The sequence below is a fragment of the Myxocyprinus asiaticus genome, chromosome 36, assembly GCF_019703515.2.
Source record: "Myxocyprinus asiaticus isolate MX2 ecotype Aquarium Trade chromosome 36, UBuf_Myxa_2, whole genome shotgun sequence".
Lineage (NCBI taxonomy): Eukaryota > Metazoa > Chordata > Actinopteri > Cypriniformes > Catostomidae > Myxocyprinus > Myxocyprinus asiaticus.
The window spans coordinates 7,210,010-7,227,046 of NC_059379.1; the positions used below are offsets into that span (position 1 = coordinate 7,210,010).

Here is a 17,037-nt window from a genome sequence, read left to right on the forward strand (position 1 = left end):
CAGAGATGATATTCTTCTCACCACAATTGTTCAGAGCGGTTATCTGAGTTACCATAGACTTTGTCAGTTCAAAACAGTCTGGCCATTCTCTGTTGACCTCTCTCATCAACAAGGCATTTCTGTCCGCAGAACTGCCACTCACTGGATGTTTATTGTTTTGTTTTTGGCACCATTCTGAGTAAATTCTAGAGACTGTTGTGCTTGAAAATCTCAAGAGTTCAGAAGTTACAGAAATACTCAAACCAGCCCATCTGGCACCAACAATCATCCATGTGATTATCTAATCAGCCAATCATGTGGCCACAGTGCATAAAATCATGCATATATGGGTCAGGAGCTTCAGTTAATGTTCACATCAACTATCAGAATGGGGAAAAAATTTGATCTCAGCGATTTGGACCGTTGCATGATTGTTGGTGCCAGATGGGCAGCCAGATGCCAGATGGGCTGGTCTGGTCAATTTTTCTCAAACAGATGAAGTGATAATTTACCTTCCAGAGTGCTGCAATGTATAATGTAGACACCAATTATTTTATAGCCCATTGTAAAAGCTGGAATCCACTGTTAGGGAGCTGCAACTGGAAAAGAATAAGTTAAGGGCTTTATGGAGAATAATAGGTCACACTAATAGCAGATGAGAACGTGAATTCGAATTAAAGAAACACATTCATACATGCGTTTCCTCGGCCGTTTAAAGTCTTCCCAAATGAAGGCTATTATGACTGTTTAAAAATTGTCCTGCGGATGCCAGTGTCTTTCAGCAAACAACAACAGCAAATTGTTACCATTAACATAGAAATAAAAGATTAATTATTTTATTTATTTATTTAGAACTCCTTTTTATCTGCGCCAAGTCATATGATATTTTAAAATGTTGCCATCTTGTACCAATTAGTTGTTGTTGGGTGGTTGACTTTAGGGTTAAAAGCTGTACATTTCTGATCATACAGGATAGATATAATTTCTAGCAACAGCGTTTTGCATAATAGAATCAGATAAACTTTGGACCTCCGATTTGTAGCTATCTGCAAGGACTGTTAGAGATTTACTTTGCCAGTTATATTTGATTTTATCTGAGATGAGTGGTTGTAGGGCATCTTTAGTAACCAGTGCTGCACTGGTTTTGGCAGACATCCATGTATGACTTTGGCTGTATGCCTCACTTGGCAGGATTATTAATCATAATTAACTTAACGATAAGCAGGTCTTCCAGTCCCCATAATGATAATTAAAAGATATAGAGGTCTTTGAGAGGATATATGGTGGTAATGATGTTAGTATATCATTAGTACATTTCAAAATATGAACCATCATTTCCATACTGTAATTACAGTGCTTGCAAGATCGACAGACAGACAGATGGACGGACAGATGAACGGATGGACAGACAAACACCCAGACAGTTAGAGAGAGAGACAGACAGATAGATAGATAGATAAATAGATAGACAGATAGAGATAGACAGACAGTCAAATCTAATTTGGTATTCACCTTGTTTGAAATATCTCACAGGATATCAAGCATGTTTAATGTCACATTATAAAAAAGTTTAAAAATGTACCATGGGGACTCTATGTAGTTCAATGGATTTCAGAGTATGCTTTTATAACAATATGATATTGATTTAGCATTAACATTGTAAATTCCACAGTTTTAAAGTAGTAAGCAGCTATTATGTTGGGCCATACAGGGACAGATATTACCTCAGAGAAAAAGAGACCTTCAAATCAAAGAATATCAGGTTCATATCCAGCGGTCTGCACAAACACACACATTCACGAGCATGAAGTATGACACTGTTGCTATGGGACATGAACTGCCCACTAGATGACTGAAGCAGATATATCAAGTTCTAGAGGTGCTTGTTAGCATAGCCTGAATCCGTACCACAATATCATATCCCTCAAAAGAGTCAAGGCCCACACATTACATTTGGATTCTGTTACACCAGTGAGGCCTCGTATAGCTTGTATAGGTTTTGTATAGCTTGTGTTGCTACATTACTTGAGAACAATAAGAAAACCACCTAACCAGACCATAAAGAATTGTCCCTACAGATTTTTGCAACATGATAGTGTCAAGCTCAGTTTGATGCATCTGGATAGTTCATGTTATTTAATTACTGAATATATATATATATATATATATATATATATATATATATATATATATATATATATATACATATATATAAAATAAAATAAAATAATAATAATAATAATCACACACATTTAAAACTACACTTCTTTCTCCACTGTCCCTCCCTGAGAGCCCACCAAAATGGCCAAATAGCTGCCGCATTTTTATTAAATAAATCTAAGTTGCCTAGTCTTCTACATGAAATTTCCTCGAATGCCGCTACCCTCCCTACCTCTGTGCACTGCTCTTGAAATGAAGGCGCTCCAGCCGACTTCCATCCCCCAAGAATAATCTGTCTGCTGGTGATAACACTGGCTAGGACCCAATTTTTTATGCATTTATCCCCTATATTAATGACCGCCCCATCACCTAAAATACAGAGTCTGGGGAAAAATTTAATTTGACTGCCCAATACGTCACACATAAAACTCTGAACCCTCAACCAAAATTCTTGGATCTTAGCACACCACCAAAAACATGGGATGTGTTCCCATCTTATGATTGGCATTGCCAGCAGGTGGGTGTGTCTTTAAGACCAAGCCTATACAATCTAGAGGGGTCCAATAGAATCGATGTAAAATCTTAAATTGCATAAGGCGCACCCTTGCATCTCTAAATGTAGACTTGACATTTTTTAGAATCTTAGCCCACACTCCCTCCTCCAATACCAAGTTTAAATCTTTCTCCTATAATCTCTTGAAAGAAGTTGCAGCTCCATCCCCCAGACTCTGAATTACCTTTTCCGAAAGCAGTAAAAACCACTCCCAGAGTATCTGCCACTCTAGGTGGGTGTATGCTACTCCCAAAAATAGTACGGAGTAGGTGGCGCAGCTGTAAATACTTGAAGAATTGAGACCTGGGAATCCCAAAATGTTGAACCATATTTTCAAAGGATCTCAACACTCCATTCTCATATACTGTAGGTCACCGAGCGTATTAACCTCCCTCACAATCCACTCTGTCCAGCAGAAAGGGGACTTATTAATACATAGCTTTGGGTTCAGCCATATGCTCGAAGCAACATTTAAATAAATGTCCGAATTAAACATTCTGGACACTTTTGTCCATACCACATGCAAATGCGAGATAACGGGGTGTCACATAACTTCCATGGAAGGTGGAGCTGTGATAGGCTCGAGGGGCAGAGCCATGGAAGGCAGAGCCATGAGAGGCTCGAGGGGTGGAGCCATGGAAGGTAGAGCCGTGAGTGGCTCGACGAAGGCAGGCGGAGCCATGAGAGGCTCGAGGGGTGGAGTCATGGAAGGCTCGAAGAGAGCTGGCAGCAACTGGGAACTGACCTCCATGGTCAAGAGCACTGGCAGTGACTGGGGGCAACCTCCGTGGTCGTAAGCATGGGCAGTGATAGGGGAGTTGGAGCCCTTCGGTAACACTTTATTTTGATGGTCCCAAGTAGATATTTAACTGACTATAAGTGACTTATCAAGTGACTTATCAACTGGCTTGCTATAGCTAGTAAACAGTGTTTCAACAAACATTCAGTAGACTATCAATAGCCTGTATAAGATGGCACCGCGGATGGCCGCCTCGGAGTGTAGCTCTTCAGTTCTTTTGTTGTTTTCATTTGCTTGTCCTGTGTTTAGTAATATTTTTCCAGTCAGTTTTACCAAGGACGAACTGCGGAACATTCGACAGAATATACCAGACAACCTTTTCCCGGTTTTTGAATATTCGGACGTTTTGCTGGACATTTTAGTCGGAGGTGCAGCTGTGTTATTCGGGAGACGCAGGCGAAGGAGATGAGCAGGTGCGCTGGTCAGGCTCTGTCGGCACGGCTTTCGAACAGTGCTGCGAGTATTCATCTAGCAAATCTCCGCTCTCTTCCTAACAAAATGGATGAACTACATCTCCTCACCCGCACAAACAAGGACTTTTCAAACTCTGCTGCCTTGTGCTTCACAGAAACCTGGCTGAGTGAAGCCATTCTAGACAGCGCGTTACATCTGCCGGGCTTTCAGCTGTTCAGAGTGGATCGCATCGCGGAGTTAACGGGGAAAACGAGAGGTGGTGGAACATGCTTTTACATCAATGAAAATTGGTGTACAGATGTAACAACGTTAAAGAGGATGTGCTGTCTTAATTTGGAAGCGCTCTTTATTAACTGTAAGCCTTTCTACTCACCGCGGGAGTTTTCCTTGTTTATTCTGGTGAGTGTGTATATCGCGCCAAACGTGTGTGTGAACACAGCGCTACAACAGCTGACTGATCAAATCACAGACACAGAATAACAATACCCAGACTCAGATATTGTTATTCTTCGGGATTTTAACAAAGCAAATCTCACACGTGAACTGCCCAAATACAAACAACACATTACATGCCCCATCAGAGACAGGAACATACTGGATCATTGCTACACAACAAAGGATGCATATCGCTCTGTCCCTAGAGCAGCTTTGGGACTCTCTGATCACTGTCTGGTTCATCTTCTTCCAACCTACAGGCAGAAATTAAAATCAACCAAGCCAGTAGTAAGGACTGTAAAGAGATGGACCAATGAAGCTGAGCGGGAACTACAAGCCTGCTTCGATTGCACGGATTGGAATGTTTTTGAGGCTGCAGACACCAATCTGGATGAGCTCACAGAAACTGTTACATCATATATCAGTATCTGTGAGGATATGTGCATTCCTACTAGGACTTATTTAAAGTTCAACAACAACAAACCGTGGTTTACAGCAGAGCTCAGGCAGCTTCTTCAGGCCAAAGAGGATGCTTACAGGGGTGGGGATAAAGTCTTGTACAATCAGGCCAGGAACACACTGAACAAGGAAATCAGAGTGGCTAAAAGAAGATACTCTGCTCAATCCTTATTCCTGTCCCAAAGAAACCAAAAATCACAGGATTAATGACTACAGACCTGTCACCTTGACGTCTGTGGTCATGAAATCATTTGAGAGACTGGTGTTGGCCCACGTGAAGAACATCACTGGACCCTTTCTAGATCCCCTTCAATTTGCTTATCGAGCAAACAGGTCTGTGGATGATGCAATCAACATGGGATTGCATCATATCCTGCAACATCTGGACAGACCAGGGACATATGCAAGGATCCTTTTTGTGGACTTCAGTTTGGCTTTCAACACCATCATCCCAGCTATACTCCAGAATAAATTACACCAACTCTTTCTTCCCATGTCTATCTGTCAGTGGATTACCAGCTTTCTGACGGACAGGCAGCAGCTTGTGAGACAGGGGTAACTCTGTAACTTCCAGCACCTGTACAATCAGCACTGGTGCCCCCCAGGGATGTGTGCTCTCCCCACTACTCTTCTCCCTCTACACCAATGACTGTATCGCCAAGGACCCCTCTGCCAAGCTCCTGAAGTTTGCAGACGACACCACTGTCATCGGCCTCATCCGAGATGATGATGAGTCTGCAGAACAGAAGGGAGGTTGAACAGCTGGCTGTCTGGTGCAGTCAAAACAACTTTGATCTGAACACGCTCAAAACGGTGGAGATGATTGTGGACTTTAGGAGGAACACCCCAACACTGACCCCCCTCACCATTCTAAACAGCACTGTGGCAGCAGTGGAGTCATTCAGGTTCCTGGGCACTACCATCTCACAGGACCTGAAGTGGGAGACACACATTGACTCCATTGTGAAAAAGGCCCAGCAGAGGATGTACTTCCTTCACCAGCTGAGGAATTTCAACCTGCCACAGGCGCTGCTGATACATTTCTACTCAGCAGTCATTGAGTCTGTCCTCTGCACTTCAATAACTGTCTGGTTTGGTTCAGCTATGAAATCAGACATCAGAAGACTACAAAGGACAGTTCAGACTGCTGAGAGGATTATTGGTTGCCCCTTGCCCCCCCCCCCCCCTTCAAGAACTATACACTTCCAGAGTGAGGAAAAAGGCTGGAAAAATCACTCTGGATCCCACTCACCCTGTCCATTACCTTTTTGAACTGTTGACTTCTGGCCGATGCTTCAGAGCTCTGAGCACCAGAACCGTCAGGCTCAGGAACAGTTTTTTTTTCCCTCAGGCTATCCATCTCATGAACAGTTTAATTGCCCCATTGAGCAATAACTATGTGCAATACACAGTTTAGTCTTTTTTTATATTTATCCAACACATCCAACCCCTTCTGCCATTTCATTCCTCTTAAAAAAAAACAAACAAACAAACAAACAAAAAAAAAAATGTCCAATGTACATAACAGATTGCATTTGCACTGTACATAACAGATAACAGATTTGTATTAGATTTGCACTATGTATGTGTATGTTTGTATGTGTGTATGTATGTATGTATGTGTGTGTCAGTGTATGTACGTATGTGTATAATTATTTTTTATTATTATCTGTGTCTTGCTGCTGTTTTTGTATTGTTTTGTATTGTTGTACACTGGAAGCTCCTGTCACCAAGACAAATTCCTTGTATGTGTAAGCATACTTGGCAATAAAGCTGATTCTGATAACAGCAGCAAAATAGCAGCTTATCGACTGACTTGCTATAGCTAGTAAACAGTGTTTCAACAAACATTCAGTAGACTTTCAGTAGCCTGTATATATATTTTATTAATGACCTTTTAATGAACTGATGTTCTCAATGATAATGTAAGTAGGTCATTAATAGAGATCTATATACAGGCTACTGAATGTCTACTGAATGTTTGTTGAAACACTGTTTACTAGCTATAGCAAGTCAGTCGATAAGCTGTTATTTTGCTGCTGTTATACAGGCTATTGATAGTCTACTGAATGTTTGTTGAAACACTGTTTACTAGCTATAGCAAGCCAGTTGATAAGTCACTTATAGTCAGTTAAATATCTACTTGGGACCATCAAAATAAAGTGTTACCAGCCCTTCTTCTCCTCTTCCGTTTCCAGATGGTCATGGGAGGCTCGAAGGGTGGAAGGCTCCAGGACCACCGAGGCTGGGGAGAAAGTGGTCTCTGTAGATGGGGGCTTGGAACCATAGTGCCCCCCAACCCCCCCCCCGAAAATTCTTCTAGGGCTGGAGCTGGCTCTGGGATGGACGAGGCTTGCAATGCTGGCTCGTTGGCTGAGGTAGGCTTGGGCGTTGGCTCGTTGGCCGTGGCAGACGTGGGTGTTGGCTTGTTGGCCGTGGCAGGCATGGGCATTGGCTTGTTGGCCATGGGAGGCCTGGAGGGCGAGGCTGTGGGAGGCCTGGAGCAAGGAGCTGTGGAAGGTTTGGAGCAAGGAGCCGTGGAATGCTTGGAGTAAGGAGCTGTGAAAGGCTTGGAGCAAGGAGCTGTGGAAGGCTTGGAGCAAGGAGCCATGGGAAGGCTTGGAGCAAGGAGTTGTGGAAGGCTTGGAGCAAGGAGCCATGGAAGGCTTGGAGCAATGAGCCATGGGAAGCGTGGAGCTAGGAGCCGTGGGAGGCCGGGAGGAAGGAGACGTGGAAGGCCAGGAGGAAGGAGCCATGGAAGTGATGGCCACCCGTGGGGCATTCTCTGTGGGGGGAGAATTAATCTCCTCTTTAGCTCTATCTGTGGTGAATCTGCCAGGCTGCATCTCCATAGAGAGAGAATATTGCAGTAAAAATCTGCTGCAGTCCTCTGCCATGCCAGAGAAGGGCGCTGGTGTCGCCATGGGACTGGGAACATACATCGAAGAAGAAGATGCGGAAGTAGCGGAAGTAGTGGACGCCGTGTCTGCAGAGGTATCGTTCTGGTTTTGCTGAGGTATTACTGGGACGTTTGCTGTAGCAGCAGCAAGCAATGTCTGTCGCAGCTGATTCACCAGGGTTTCTATCGTCTCATCGAAGATGCTTAGATCGGCTCCCACTGGGTCCATGGTTGAGGTCTAGTCTTCTGTCAGGACACAACACAGACACAGATGGACAGTTGAACCCAGTACCGGGAGCTTTATTGAAGATGGTACATTTTCAGGTAAGTCAACAGTCATTAGATGATGTGGTAACTTAGCTTATAATGACAGAGTTCATGTTTCCAGGGAGACAGCAGAAGGAGCGCCACTCAAGGAAGTCGTAGCAGGAAGAAGAGCCCTTGGGAAAGTGTGTGCTGGTTTGGGTGGTTTACTAGGATGATTTTTTTAGGTTACAAACTGGTAATTTTGCTGGGTATTATGCTATAAAAGTGGTTTATGAGGACATTTCTAGTGTCCCTATAACTCAAACAGCTTAAAAAAAACCATACTAAAATGTTTTTATTTATTTTTTTTTTTTTTTGAAAATGTAAAAATGTAGAAAGTTTTTTTGTGAGGGTTAGGTTTAGGGGTAGGGGATAGAATCTACAGTTCGTACCGTATAAAAATCATTATGTCTATGGAGAGTCTTCATAAGGATAGCCGCACCAACGTGTGTGTGTGTTTTGGTTTTGGTGGTTTAAGAGGACATTTTTTTAGGTTATACACTAGTAGTTATGAGGGTATTATGCTATAAAGCTGAGGACATCCCTAGTATCCCCGTAATTCAAACAGCTTAAAAAACATACTAAACAATGTTTTTTTTTTTTTATGTAAAAATTCCAAAAGGTTTCTGTGAGGGTTAGGTTTAGGGTTAGGGTTAAGGGATATAATAGATAGTTTATACAGTATAAAAATCATTATGTCTATGGAGAGTCCTCATAATGATAGGAGTACCAACGTGTGTGTGTGTGTGTGTGTGTACATTTTTTGCTACATTGTGGGGACCACAAGGATAGTAAAACCTTGGATGACCTACACTGTGGGACCCAGCCAGTGGTCCCCATGAGGGAAATGGCTTAGTAAACATACTAAACTGCAAAAAGGTTTCTGTGAGGGTTAGGTTTAGGGGTAGGGTTAGGGTTATGGGATAGAAATTATCGTTAGATTTGTATAAAATCTATAAAATGCTTGGAAGTCTATGGAGAGTCCCCACAATGATACAAAAAAAGTTTGTGTGTGTGTGTGTGTGTGTGTGTGTGTGTGTGTGTGTGTGTGTGTTACAAGTGCTAATGTTAACAGACTTGGCTGCAAGCATGGATAATCATGCTCGATCAGCATCTGTGAGTATACAGTACAAGTATTAAACTGTGATAGTGGTGCTTTTGTGATAGTTTGGCTGTCTCTTTCAGAAAACAAACATATTATATGCCTGAAAAGACTGTTTGAGTTGCTGTTTGTGTGAATGAATACTGCATATGCACCTATTAAGTAGATGTGGCTGCGTTCATGGGAAGATCCCATTTAGATATGATGGCTGTGCATACACAAGCTGTGAACTGTTATCGTGGTACTTTGGTGACAATTTGTTACATAAAATAAACATTTTATAGATTTGTATAATAATAAATAAACATTTTAAACATAAAAATAAACATTTTATGTGCTTGAAAAGACTCTTTGAGTAGCTGTTTGTTTGACAAATGACAACCGCTGCTAATGTAAACAAATGGCAGCACGCATTGGAGGAAGATCATGTTTGATGTATTGACTGTGCGTATAAGAGCTGTAAACTTTTTATCATAGTACTTTGGTGACAAGTTTGATGTGTGTATATAAAATAAACGTATTCTGTGGTTTAGAAGACTGTATGAGAAACTGTTGCGAATATAAACTACAGACGCTTGACCAGCGTAGCCTGTGTCGGCACGAAAGCCGATTCGAATCTGACAGCTTATAACATAACTGGCTTTTACAGAAACACATATGTGTGACACTGCTCTACCCAGTTATTAGTATGAAAGGGCTACATTTAAATTTAGAGCAATATGTGTATAGTTTTATATCTTAAAACAGAACAAATTTTGTTTATAAATATTTTGTATGAAAAATGTGTTATTAAAAAAAAAAAAAAAAAAAAAAAGCCATTTCTTACATTTTTAAGTATGGCTTAAGTGTCCAAATAAATCGTGGGTCCACTGTATATACTAATTGATTTTGATTATGTTATTATTATTATTATTATTATTATTATTATTATTATTTTTTTTTATTTTTTTTTTTTTTGCATTTTATTTGTGGTGGAAATGATATATCAATGTGATCTTGGATTGTCAAACTTTCAGCCCTTGGAAAAAATGGTTTTGAGTTTCCCCAGTGGTAATGTGGCTATTGAAGCAATCACACCTGTGTCTTTAGAGCAGTGCTCAATCAAGTCTGCTGAATGGCATCTCAAATAGCTCAGCGAACTGTCCTCCATTATTGTGCTAGTAATGGGTTCATGCGAAGCATCTTATTTTAAACCCAACTTCTGTCAAAAAACAAAACAAAACAAAAACAAAAGCACACAACATAAATTATATTGCACTAACATATATATATATATATATATATATATATATATATATATATATATATATATATATATATATATATACACAATACCAAGGAATATACCTTATATATTCACCAAGGAATTGCTGTTGGGTGCCCATTGAATATAAAAACTTACAAATGAGATCTCTTTTTTTTTTTTCTAGTCAGCAACAAGTTTAAATGCAGAGCTAATTGAGACTGTAATTAAAGGGATATTTCACCAAAAAATGTGTGAATGAAAGAAAGAAAAAAGAAAGAAAGAAAGAAAGAAAGATAAAAAAAGTTGTATTGGTTTGAAACAGCCCAGTAAATGATGATGTGACAATAAATGATGGCAGAATTTTATTTTTTGGAGGATCTACCCCGTGTAGTCTGATGAGAAATGAAAAGTCAACATCTTGGGCAATATTTTTATTTCCTCTGAATGGGTGTCAATGTCTATCCTCCCTGAGTGAAGCACCACATTCCCCTAACATCCATTTCCTGCTGCTTCCACTTCTAACAACTATAAACTCCACCATGAGATTATTAGTACAATTTTCCGCCATTAGCAGCAGTTATATTAAATAATAGGTTCTGTGTTTCATCTTTAAATCAAAGGTAATTACACCCATGAAAGAGTACCCACTGCCAGAGGACAAGGTGTTCTTTTCCTTGAATAGATGCTGCCTTATTGGCCCCAATCAGAGTGAAAAACACCAGTAATGGTACAGTATGATCCCCCATCACACAACTGGTACCCCATCAGGGCAGATTTGATAAAGAAAAATGCTCTGAGTGACCCCAAATAGATTTGGATTACAAAAATGGCTTTAAAATATAGCTGCGAGTCCAATAACGCCTTGAGCCCATAATGTCATAAAATTGTCATGCATATTTTGTGACAGTGACTGCACTCTTTTTACCAACATCTGTTCACAAATATATGTGCATATTAATCAAATAAATTGTAAGTCATAAAGTTGAATGCATTTTTTTCTCTGTTATAGTGCCACCTTATGTTCAAACAGCATTAAACTTTACATGTTTTTTTCAAACTCAGCCCTTAAATAGACCCACCAATTTCTATTACAATCCACCATTGTTAACATTACCTAATCACTGCTGAAAGCTGGTTGGATAGGGGTAACGTGTTAAAAGTAACACACATTACGTAATCCGATTACTTTTTCGAGTAACGAGTAAAGTAGCACAATATTTTTAATTTTATTTTAGACCATAATATTGGAGTTACTTTTTAAATAAAGTAACGTGTTGCCTGTGTACACCTCTACTTTTCGTATTGCGAGAAATCAGGAGTAAAAATGTGCAAACATAGTGCATGATGGGCACTGTAGTTCTATAGATTGTGAGGCCAGAGACTATTTAGCAGAGACGAGTTACGAGTCACCAACCAAGAAGCTCTAGCACCCAACAGTCGATGGATGTAGAAAGGAAGTCCCGCATTGCAGGTGAAAGAGCCAATCACCTTTTAATACACACCTCATTAAAAAATCAGAAAACGCATTTAGGCAGAGGGATTATAAAACTAGTCTTCCACTGGCCATGACATGATACACAGGGTGAAATACTCGCTCAATTCACTGACTTATGCAGCCGAACTGCTCTGTGTTACAGCTCCCAGTAACTGGGAGAATGGGATGAGAAAAGCTGACATTGGATAAGTGGCTCTGAGCAACGTTCTACATCGATTGTGTACACAGAGAAAATGTCTTAGTTTCTAAAAAGTTTCTGCATTTTTGTTTTATGATAAACAAGTAGTTTGATTAATGAAACAAACCATTTTTATGATATTTTGGTAGGATTAAAAACAATTCTATTCAAGTTGTATCAGCATGCGCCTTTGAAGTTGTGGTGTCTGTACGCACCGTGGATCAACTCAAAACAAGTTGCACTGAGATGACTTAAGTGAAAAAAAATATTATTTTATTATCAGACACATTCCTTGAACATGTTAGGCTGGCATTCTCCACTGAATTTTATCCTGACTTTTGAAAAACATCTTAAGTTGACTGACATGGTCGATGGGCACAGCACATGATGACATATACAGTAAGATGCAAGTTAAAGTGTTGGACTTTGCTGCTTAAGGTAGACAGTGGTTATTCTTCATTATTCATATTGTCTGCAATGTTGATGGAAGAACAAATCATGCATAGTCATGTTATTGATTCTTTATTATGCATATGATTTGAAGACCTACTTTCTAAATATCTGTTTGTTTACTATGTTGTTTTCACATGAGTGTTGTACAGTAGCTAGCATGTGTATACAATGCATGGCTTCTTTGTATGGAATGCATAGCATAGCAGAAGATAAAGTGGCTGTGAGAAAAAAGTAACGCAAAAATAACACAAAAGTAACGTAACACTACTTTCCATAAAAAATAACTTTTTAATTAATCGAGTTATTTTGTTTAAGGAGTAACGCAATATTATAACGAGTTACTTTTAAAAGTAACATTACCCAACACTGTGGATAATACAGTAGCTGCCATACAGTATTAGAAATTTGATTGTGCTAGGACCTTGGTCAGAGACCTTGCATAAACAATTTGAGTGGTCCAGTGGTCCCATAGCTCTTTCTGAGTTTATTGGCGAAGCGCTACCAAAATTGTTACAGGCTACATGTACTAAATTTAATCAAAATTAGTTATTTAGTTCAGGACTTACAGCTGTTTAAGTAAAATAGCCCACCCCAAGTTCAATATGTTTTATCACAGCAGCCATATCACCCTGCAGCTCTTGCCTGGTTGCCCACTAAAGCTAAGCAGGGTTGAGCCAGGCCAGTACCTGGATGGGAGACCTGCTGGGGAAAACTAAGGTTGCTGCTGGAAGAGATATTAGGGAGACCAGCAGGGGAAGCTTACCCTGAGGTCTGTGTGGGTCCTAATGCCCCAGTAAAGTGATGGGGACACTATACAGTAAAAAGGCACTGTCCTTTGGAGGAGATGTTAAACTGAGGTCCTGACTCTCTGTGGTCAATAAAAGTCCCAGGACACTTCTCATAAAGAGTAAGGGGTAACCCTGGTGTCCTGGCCAAATTCCCCCCCATTGGCCCTTCTAAATCATGGTCTCCTAATAATCCCCCATCCATTAATTGGCTCCATAACTCTACTCTCTCCTCTCCACCAATAGCTGGTGTGTGGTGAGCATACTGGTGCACTATGGCTGCTGTTGCATCATCCAGATGGATGCTGCACACTGGTGGTGGTTGAGGAGAGTCCCCCTATACTATGTAAAGTGCTTTGAAAGGTGCTATATAAATGTAAGGAATTATTATTATTAATGATTCTATACAAAGGGACTCTAGACTACATGCATGCCAAATTTTTGCACCAAAATTGTTATAGATAGGACAAAAAACCTTGGACTGGTTTGAAATAAAAGAGGATATGTGGGATACTTAGAGCATGAGCCATTGAATCTGAGAATATAAGACACATTTCTTGATATAACCTTGCTATAATAATGTGTGGCTTTGAAGAATGATGAAAAAAAAAATGCTTACAGAATATTAAAAACAGTGGAGAAGTATTGTCAATTTGCCCAAGTGAATAATGATTGTACATTTAATCTCTTTTTATTGTTTCATTTTGGGTTTGGTGTTTGTCTTTTCAATACATCACTGACTGCATAGAGCAGCTGGGGTTATGAAATGAAAATGAGCACAAAGCGATAAGTAGAGTATGTGATTTATTGTGGCGATAGAGTGACCATTTGATTATACTTCCCATAAAAGATGAGAGTGAGTTACAGCCCAGGCTGCACAATTATAAGCTAACAGCGTCCAGCCATCATTACTCATACTTTCAACCCAGCCAGGGGAACACTGAATTAAACACCAGAATATTTGTGACTTCCTGAATATTTGTGAAGTGGAATGCTAGACTGCAAAAGACCATTGACACATTGAATATGACAATGTTACTTACTGTACATCTGCTATTTAAATCATGTTGTTTTTGTTTTGATAATTAATGTACACTGTTAAGATATTTCTAAACAACAAATGAACAGTATTTCTGAAAGTATGTACTGTATTGCCATAGTTAAGTGCAATAGTCCTTAATGAGAGGAGTTTTAAAGAAATCACACAAAGGCCAAGTGTGGAGGTCGTCAGTATATTACAGTTATTGATATTGGATGAAATCAAGGTATAAGGGCAGTCATAAGGCACTCAAAATTGTTTTTAAATGGCCAGACAAAAGCGTATGGTAAATTACTAGGTCAAGTGCCTTGCTGGTATGGAAAAGGTACTCGACTTGGCAAATAAAAGAGAGACATCTCACTATAATCACTCATTCACAACTAAGGGTTAGTAGCTCAAAAATAAAGAAACTGAATGATTTTGTAGCATTCAGCTCTGTTTAATGTTTTTTGAACATCTGAATTCTAAAGATGCGATGTAAGTAGTTATAACCTATACTATGTGTCAAAATGTCAAATTGATTGATTTATGACATGTGATTTATGACCCCCCACCCCCCCCCCCCCCCCCCCCGTCACCCTTGATTGACAGGTATGTGTAACGTGATTTATGACCTCCTGTCACCCCTGATTGTCAGGTAGAAGATAGTCCGGACATGTTAAAAAACATGTTTGGACATGATCTTCCAGGGATGTGTTGGCCAGTCGTCGGATGTCAGTGATTGTTTATGGTGTGTTTATATTAATGATTTTAAGTGTGAGCCCTGCTTTTCACAGTTTATTCCCCCCAGATGTGTACATGTGGTATTTAAAAACGGAGTCAGACACACCGGTCAGTATCAAACCATACAGTTGTGTTAGCGTCTTTGAGATATAAGTGAATCTTCATTCTCAAATTACTTTTTTCCGGCAAGTTTTGTTATTTTGAAACATAATCGTACTTCAAGAGAAGATGGCTGTCTATCTTAACAGTAAGTGTGTTTTATTATCTCGTATTATTATTATGAGGAACATTTATTTATAAGTGAGTCACGGCTCTGATGCAATGCTTAAACAGGATCTCTAACGCTCCAGGTGCTGTGGATGATGTAGACTTTCCTGACGTTGTTGAGGAAATTCAATTCCTGAACCCTGCGAGTGGTACGTATCCCTAATTATATACGTTACATGTCTATGTATAGTGTGTTGTAAATGTGTAGAATGATAATATTTTTAATATTTTCCAGCAGGGCCGAATCCGGGCATAGTTCAACATCAGAGCGTGCGTCTCCGCGAGACAGTACGAACATCCCGCCGCTCAGTAAGTGTTTGTAATGCAGCATTATTTACATGATTTGCTGGATTTGTTTAAAATGTTATGTGTTCTTTTTTCTAGAAGATTTATCAAACCTTGTAAACAAGATCGGCGTGTCTGGAAGTGAAAATCACACTGTGATGGCTAGCGGCCGTGGCATTGCAACAAAGCCAAAAAGACTTAAAGCGTTTACAGTTGCCCAGGTGCACGCTCCGGTTGATGGGGGTGTGAGAGATATTGATTTCATACCACAGACACCAGAACGGAAATGGTCAAGACGTTCACTCAGACCATCAGCTGGTATGTGTGTGTGTGTGCGTGTGTGTGTGTGTAACTAGATGCTAAAGTTTGTGAACAAACATTGATGTTGGCTTGAAATCTTAAATTGTATAACAATATGTACGACTTCTCAAAGTCTACATAAATAAATATGTTAAAAACATTATTTTATCTTTTTCCTAATTCATATATCCTCCCTAACTCTTTTTTTTTTCACAGAGTTGGTTGTGGATGACCATGCAGTACCCGATGTAAATGATGTTCGGAGCTTGGGTGATGGACTGATAGAATCGTGGGACGCCTGTGCATTTTCCCAGATACCTAAAGAAACACAACGGGGTGATCAATCCATGAATGCGTGGTGTCTGCAGCAGATTCCGACCCTGAGGCTCTGCCTTCAAATCAGGAGGCTTACAGACGGGGATCACATCCCGTTATAGACAATCAACACATAATCAGACTGTTACAGGACAGTTTCAAGACCATTGAAGGATATTTTAACGGCACTGAGGGACGTATTAAAGCCACTGAGAGATGTTTCAAAATCATTGAGGAGCGCTTGGATAACTTTGAGTAGAAGCAGGATTATTATAAACATTCTGTGACGGCCACACTACAACAACAAGGTGTCTGGATAAAACAAGTGATAGCGACACAGCATTTGCATGGTGGGGCGAGCCAATGAGCAGCCACGATCAAAACCTGACAACGGTCTTATTAAAGCAGGTCGTAGTCATGCTTAAAAAAAAAGTTGTAAAAATGTTATTTTTTTAACTGTGTATTTTTTATACCATCTATTTTTCAACATTTATCCCCACTGTATGTCATTTTAGTTTGGTAGTAATAGTTGATGTTTTCGGTACTGTTTTTGTTTTTACTGTATGGGTCTAGCTTAATTTCCTTAGTTGTATCCTTAGTTATTTTAAGTGTACACCCCTAAGTGTGGTTTAAATAAAAAAAAGATCTGATTTAAAAATGGCAAAACGTTGTCGGGAGTCGGATGGTTGTGATCAGGGGCCAGCAGCAAGGTTTAGACAATGCGACTACAATGAGATCCCCCTTGAACTGTGCAGCAACACAGAAACATTGCTCTATTTAATTCAGACAATGGAGGAGATTGATAGATCTGATTCTACAACTGGTATATTCCTAGAATTATTAAA

General features: G+C 39.9%; 1 long non-coding RNA gene across 1 annotated transcript; it reads left to right on the plus strand.

The window, feature by feature from the left end:
* The first annotated feature begins 15,527 nt into the window (after positions 1-15,527).
* LOC127427332 (uncharacterized) lies at positions 15,528-16,665 on the plus strand. Its single transcript, XR_007894927.1, has 3 exons — positions 15,528-15,601; positions 15,677-15,895; positions 16,094-16,665. It is a non-coding gene; the product is annotated as an uncharacterized LOC127427332 (long non-coding RNA).
* Positions 16,666-17,037: the final 372 nt, after the last annotated feature.